Here is a 7,028-nt window from a genome sequence, read left to right as displayed (position 1 = left end):
GCCCCCCCCCCGCCGCCCAGCACAGCGCGAGCAGTGCGAGTGCGACAGCCCCATCCTGCGCGCAGCGGCTCCGGGCTCCGACTCACTCGAGCTCCGCGGACCTGCGCCGTGAGTAATCCCGCACGCGCCGCGCGGCCGGAAGCGGCCATAATGCGCCGCCCGCGCCCGCGCGCCGGCGCGCCACGCCTCATTGTGCAAGCGGCATTATCCCGCGCCCGCCGCCGACTGACCTACCTACTGCAGCGGGCTGCGACCACCAGCCTGCGAACGCGGCTACCATGGGAAGCTACGGGTTCACCTTAAATGTGCTATATTCTGGTATTGGCCGAATACAACGACGACGGTGACTGTCACAGGGTTGCCTATCTAGCTATGATTATGAGTCAATGGGTGCGCATTTTTTCCTATTTTCGGAAGTCCGAATTTTTTCTCATAGTACCATTTTACATCCTAATGATCACTTCATATTTTTTTAATACTAACGATCGAAACTCATAATCATCAGAATTCATAATATCCGTTATATTAGGTACGACGACGAGCGAAGCGAGGACGAGTGTTAGGTAGAAATGCGACTCTACACACACAGGACCAAACATATTCCTTTAAATGATATTGTAACGAATATTTCACGTCTTAAATCGAGTTTAGCTCGACATGTTTCGGGCTCATTCGTAGCCTTTCTTCCTAGGAGCAACGCGACTCGGCGGCTGCCGCAACAAGCGCACTGCGCGCCGCCGCTCTACGGACGACACTAACCAGCGGCGCACAACTACCCGCCTTTTCATCGTCATTTTTACTGCCACTGTCAAATGTAGGGTAGCACACAACACTAACAACATCACTCTGTAAAGTTACGTTCTCACCAACCAATGACGCAGCACGAGTATTTAACACTGTTTTCACACCTCTCCTTTAGAAATAGTATCTAGAGGTAAATTAAAAAATAATTACTTTTACTCCCTAGGGACTAAAGTACTCACTTTACTCCCGCCTCGTAAGGCTATATTGACCTACTTTTAGAGCATGAGAAGTGAAATATAACTATTTCACACCTCTCCTTCAGAAAAGTAACTTTTCCTCCCTGACGAGAGGGAGCAAAGTGCAACTTTTCTGTTCAAGGCTTTTCTAAGTGTTTTATTGAAAATGTCATTTTTTAAAGTTGATAATTGGAAAGCCATCTATGCTGGCTGGTTATTTTCTATGCTGGTTGTTCTTTAATAATATTTAGAATTTATTTTTTTCAAGTTTCTTAATGCTCGGTGTGAAAAGTTGTATGAGCGACTCGGGAGCAAAATTATTTTCATCTTGGGCGTTAACACTTAAATCCCTTATTACGCTCAGGATTCTACTTTAGAATCCCTCGCTACGCTCAGGATTCTATTGTAGATTCTTCGCTACATTCTGCATTCAATGTACGCCCTCGCCGTAAATACACCATTTTGCTCCCTTGTAACACAATAGGTTTTTGTGTCACAAGGGAGCAAAATGGTGTATTTACGGCGAGGGCGTACATTGAATCCAGAATGTAGCGAAGTAGCTAAAGTAGAATCCTGAGCGTAATGAGGGATTCAAGTGTTAACGCCCAAGATGAAAATAATTTTGCTCCCGAGTGGCTCATACTACTTTTCACACCGAGCATTAAGAAACTTGAAAATATTTTTTTTAAATAGAATTAAAAAACAACCAGCATAGAAAATGGCGTGGCTTTACAATTATCAACTTAAAAAATGGCATTTGCAATAAAACACCTAGAAAAGCCTTGAACAGAAAAGTTGCACTTTGCTCCCTCTCGTCAGGGAGTAAAAGTTACTTTTCTGAAGGAGAGGTATGAAAATAACTATTTCCAACTCGGGGGTACCGAACAACCACATCCCGGTGAAACTTTGCATGACGACTCTCGATGGCTTCGCGCACTTTCCGCGGAATGAAAAACTTTTTTCTCGCAAGTACAGACACCTTATCAAATCTGATATAATGCGTCGAATCCGAGTCCATTAAGTGCTCGGCCACAGCAGACACACTGTTTCCTGTTTCCACATACTACGAGTACCTACGTGGTAGGTACTTAAGGAGTTACAGTGAGTGACAAATTAACACGTTTGTCGTGGTTTGTTAGTCTAACGTACATCTGGTCTGGTAGCATCATTGATATCTATGTACCTTGGTAGCATGGTGTACGGTTGTGTTGCTCTAAACGCGTCAAGTATAGTGTGGTGGTTGTGATAGATGGGTTTGTGTGATTCATGGGTGTTCTTACAGTGCGGAGTGCGGAGTGCGGAGTGGAGGTGGAAGAACTGCATTAACACTCATATCTTGCATAAGCGTAGCTATCATAAGATTGTGGTGAGCAAAGTGGTAATTGGTTTAGTTCATTAAAATGGACCTCCGCAAAGTAACGCCTAGCGCCTGATCAATAAATTATTTAATTGTGGTTGTCAAATGTTTCCATACATTGATCTATGTTCAAAGTTTAAGCTGTACCTACTGCGTAAAACGTGTGACTGCAATTTAAGTCGAGAATTCAGATTAAAAATCTTTACTGTTCTATTCAGTCAAAGTAGTCATACTGACCCTACGACCTGCTGAAATATTCCGGAATAATTTAAAGACGCCGTAAAGATATTGGAAATAATACGCGAGCACGGATACTAAGGAGTTAACTAGGGAGTTAACTAGGTCTAATCTAATAAGTCGTCGAAATCGTGTCGGGGCGCGTCCAGAGGCCGGTCGCCCACGGGGCACGCGCACTCGCGCCCGCGGCTGCGGCGGGCCCGCTGTGGACTAGTGTGGAGTGGACGGCCGGCGACACGATGTAATTTACAATAAGCGGCACTAATCTTACGCTCTACCTAATAGCTCTAGTTAAATTTAATACTTAGTTCAGTATTAACGTAATTTATACGAACGAGTACACTTACTTACATCGGGGGGGTACTTTTACGAGTGTGACATGACGAGTGAGTGTTTGCGAATCAGTATATAGGATTAAGTCCAGTAGTCAGCCCTTTCCTTGAGTATTACGTTGTATAATTATTATTACTTATTACGTGAGCCCGTCATCCCCGGGGAGGGGTAGAATTTTACCTGCTTTAGCTAAAAATAATTAGTCGAGTACCTAAGATACGGCTACTTCTCTGTACATAATATTGTATAATGTGTTGTACTCGTATACCTGTACCTCCATTGATATGCACCTCCAGCTGCAAATGCAAGTTTGGGGTCCATATTGGCTCATATACAATTTTTTATTCGATTATTTATAATAATACCGCTTTTTAATCATAATCACCATTTCTCCGAAAATTGAGTACATATATATCGATAGAAAATTATTTCTTATATATTTTAAAGATAATTATTTTTACTACTAGGTACCTACATTGTTCATAAAAAAACATAACTATATCGATATTTTTTTTGCTCATAATTTCATCAACGAGATTTAATCTATACCCATAGTGAATTATGCGGTACGACAGATGTCCAACATTTATTAGTGGAATATATATGTGTTCGGAATCGTGCTGCGAGGGAGGCGTTGGTTGCAGCAGCCAACCTGAGCAAGTATGACACGGGGTTCTCCTATGGTAGCCCGAAAATTTTTAATCCTATTTTAACTACCACTAATTTCTCTAGCCCTAAAATGAAAAAGCCGAATTTTTAATTTTCCTAACTAATCATTAGCCCTAATTTAAGCATTCCGAATTAACGTTGTACCTAATTTCACTGGCCCTAAGATCAAAAAGCCGAATTTTTGATTTTCCTAACTATTCATTAGCCCTAATTTTAGCATTCCGAATTAACGTTGTACCTAGTTTCACTAGCCCTAACATCAAAAAGCTCAAAACATTATTTTCGTCAAATGTATTGATTGGAACACCTTAATTTGGCAACATATTGAATGTCATCCATCCAACCTACTTTCCTAGTGGGAGTTATCTTGGCTGCTATAAAAAAACCTATATCCAAGTCGCTTCTTCTCCAAACCGTCTTGCTCGCTCGCTCGCACGCATATTATTGTATATTTAGTACAAGTAAACATTAGGGTTCATAACTTTAGGTCTATTAATCTTTAGGAATAATCATTAGTTTTAGTAATATTAGAGCATTTAATGTTTAGTACAGGTAACCATTAGGATGTAAAACTTTAGGTCTAGTAATCAATTCGGACATACAAGTTTAGGTGTCATGATATTAGGGCTAATGAAAATTATATCATTAGATATCATATCAGGAATTAGTTATCATCAATTGTGAGATGTAGGTACATTTTTTTCTGGTTAGTTAATGTTTTGCCCTATGGGTTAATGTGACAAAATTGTACGTTGCCCGTTTCAATTAAAAAAAAAATCTATACCCATAATGTTATTTGGGAGAATTTCTTTATTTATAAATTTATTTTATATAATCATTTGTACTCATGTGATTAAAAGCTATATTATTTAAACTGAACGTATATCGGAACGTACACGTAACGTATACTTTAGTTCGACCGCGTATTAAAGCGGTAGGTTGCTAAAACATCGCGATTCGCATTCTTTGTTGTTCCTTCCTATAGTGTTTGTGTGAAATATGGAGGCGAATGAAGATAATTTTTGCCAATATGGACCCTAAATATTATTTAAAAATTACTCGGAAATAATATTGATCCTCTTGTTCTAAGAGGAGGCCTGTGCCCAGCAGTGGGACGTATACAGGCTAGGATGATGATGATGTTGATGAATATTGATCATCTAATAATTATATTGGGTTCATATGAATATTCATCAAACAAGTATTAGCAAAAAATGTTCGGTTCTGGAACTTTGCCGGCCGAAGCCGCGGCACGCTCGCTTCGCTCGCTCGGCTCGTGCACTGAGGGTCGCAATTCTACCTAACACTCCTCCTTGCTTCGCTCGTCGTCGTACCTAACCAGACCTGCCTTATTAGAATAGGTAGAAATTTGATGCTTCTTAAGGAACCAATATGTTTCTTAGGGATATAAATATAATAATAAGGGTATCGCAGTTTCGACACAAATCTAAATTTAAGTGACAGAAAATATAGTTCCCATATTATTTACCCAGATATTCGTATTTAAAAAGTCATCAACTTGTATATGTATATGTATGAATGGATTAGGAATAAACAAAGGTATACTTTAAAACGTATATAATACCAAATGTTATTACCCAAAATAGATATGTTGAATAATGATATATACATAAATTGTAGTAACTAGGGCATGGATACCGGTATTCGGTATTACCGAAAAACCGGGATACCGGTAATTTTTTCCCCTTTTTTAATACCGGTATTAAATATCTACAAAACCGGTTTTTCGGTATTTTGACTTGTGCTTAAAATAGTAATAGTCGACTTTAATTTCAAACAAGAAAGCACTTTTAATAACTTGTCTTCAGACTTATGGCTTTTGAAGTTACTTACCTCTTAATCTACTTTCAAATTTCAAATTTACCGCGCATAAGTTTGCTTTGCTTATTTGTAGTGTAAGCTTTCTCGAAGTTGGACCTACCTAACTGGACCGTTTGTCCCAGGTATACATAGTCGTCAACAACTTCGAGCGCAGAGCCCCCGACTATTGCGGGAGTTGGGACAACATGGACATTAGTTAGACATGACTTTCGTCTTGCCCATGTTCATTTTTAGGCCAACTCGGTCGGAAACTGCTGAGGTCGGCGAGCATAGCACTGAAGTCTTCCATGGTCTCAGCCATGACTACAATATCATCGGCGAATCGAAGGCGAGTGAAGTACCCGCCATTAATCAGCCTCGTCCTTTCCAGTCCAGAACCTTAAAAGCATCCTCCAATGCAACGGTGAACAGTTTCGGAGCGATCACATCTCCTTGTCTGACTCACCGCTGCAGAGGAATAGGCTTCGTGCTCTGGTCATGTAATCGGACGGACATAGTGGCGTTTTTGTACAGACACTATAGACACTTCAACACTCCGATATACCGGTAGTCAACTGCACCGCTGGAGAGCCTGCATTACAGCCCAAGTCTCGATCGAATCGAAGGCTTTCTCGTAGTCCACAAATGCAAGGCAAAGGGGGAAGTTATACCCTTCGATCTTCTGTATAACCTGCCGCAACGTACATCTGGTCTACGGTACTATAGGTTTTCGGAAACCGGCTTGTTCGGGAGGCTGGAAATCGTCAAACCTGCTTGCGAGACGATTTGTGATCGATCACCCTGAAAAACAGCTTGTAAACATGGCTCAGAAGTGAAATGGGTCTATAATTCTTCGGCAAGGTGTTATCACCTTTTTTCATGAAGATGAGCACCACCACTGTCTTCTGTTCCATGCTTTCGGTGTTCCCCCGTGGTGGAGGACGAAACTAAACGGCGTCTTAAGGTCCTTAAGGACTGGTTTAAAACCCGCCTTCAAGAGTTCGGCTGTAATTTCATCGTCACCCGGGGCTTTGTCATTCTTAAGCTATTTGAGGGCCATACTAATCTCGTACAGGCTGACGTCTGGGATGTCTTCGTGATAGTGTCGGGTAATCTAGCCCTCGGGTCTTTAGCTAGATTTTCGATGGGTTTCGTGTCGTGTCGCTATCCATAAACCTCTCGTTTTCCTCCAACAGCTCAGGTTTGGATGAAATGATTCTGCCGTCGTCGGTCTTCAACTTCATTAACCGGCTTTGACTTACAGACAGATCCCTCGTAAACACCTTAGAGCCTCTGATACGCTCAATAGCCTCTTCAATGCTATTTATTAGTATTAAATCGGCGACATCTATTTCAGAGATTTGAGATCTGCCTAATTGAACTGCTGATAGCGACAATTAAGCGTCACCAGAAGACTGTAGCAGCATCTCACGCCTCACCTCCATGAGCCTAAGGCCAGAGCGCGAGAGCTTATTGGTTCTAGTACGGCGGGTTTTGAAGGAGTTAGATCCGATCGTATGGACAGCTTTCACAAACCCGTCGTTGTAATCCCACGTCGCTACCTAGCATTCGAAATGGCTTTTGAAGTTTGAGCTGGAAGCTCTGGGTTTTGGCGCTGAGCTGGTTCGGGC

The sequence above is a fragment of the Choristoneura fumiferana genome, chromosome 10, assembly GCF_025370935.1.
Source record: "Choristoneura fumiferana chromosome 10, NRCan_CFum_1, whole genome shotgun sequence".
Classification (NCBI taxonomy): Eukaryota; Metazoa; Arthropoda; class Insecta; order Lepidoptera; family Tortricidae; genus Choristoneura; species Choristoneura fumiferana.
The sequence above is the reverse complement of the archived record's forward strand: the minus strand, read 5'-3'. Positions refer to the sequence as shown.